Raw genomic sequence first — 991 nt, forward strand, 5'->3', positions numbered from 1 at the left:
GTCAAAAAGGGGATGATTATGTAATCCGCAAGGTTCCGTAACATTACGGAAAGAAAACAAGTATCGTTACGAGATTCGTAAGTTTCCGTAACTTTAAGAAAAAAGAATCACCAAAAAAGGTAAGGGGGGTGAACTTATCAAGATAGGGGTGTAAACAGCAATTCAAATCTAGGCCCTTCCAGAACATTTTGGAAGTTGGGTTGCTTAAGGAGGAAGCAACTGGGCGGCAAGCTCCTCCACGTTTTTGAAAAATGGTTTTCGGGGCTTCCGCGGCTTCCGTAATACTTCCGTAAAATTTCCGAAAACCTTGGGTAAGCATATTCCACTTAGCATTGGTGAAAGGGTAGAGAAAAAAGATGAAAATCAAATTCGAAAACAGTTCCGTAAGGCTTCCGTAACTTTTCCGTAAAATACGAAAAGGGGGGTGAACTTAGTAATTCGGGTGCGCTTAGAAATCTTCTTCATTAAGTCTTTGGGCGGCAAGCACCTCCCTTTTTTTCTATAAATAGGGGAGGGGGGAGCTGTTTCAAAATGTTGAAGCCCCCTTTGGCTATGCATTTCGGCTATTTTAGGCAAAAAACACGTTTTCGTGAAGAAAAATCGAGTCGAAGTGCTTCTGTAACGCTTCCGTAAGCGATTCTGTGGAAATTCTTCATCGTTCTTCGTCGTTCTTCACCGTCCTTCGTTCGTTCTTCATTCTTCAACGGGTAAGTTTTCGAATCCGAGACTTTCAATTCATTTCTTGTTTTGTGTACTTTCACTTTAATTTCGTTCATTTTCGATTTCTTTTCTTCTGTCTTTAACGCGCTTTTACCGTTTATTTAAGCCGTTTTCTCACCTAATAAATGATAAAATGAATTTCAACCGATCATTTGTGTTGTAATCTCATTTAATCACTTTTAAAACGAAATCTAACCGATCGTTCACGCTATAACATCGGTTAAACCAAAAAAAGTAAAATAATAATAAAATAATCAAAATATCTTGAAAA

The sequence above is a fragment of the Glycine soja genome, chromosome 18 (assembly GCF_004193775.1).
Source record: "Glycine soja cultivar W05 chromosome 18, ASM419377v2, whole genome shotgun sequence".
Taxonomy (NCBI): Eukaryota; Viridiplantae; Streptophyta; class Magnoliopsida; order Fabales; family Fabaceae; genus Glycine; species Glycine soja.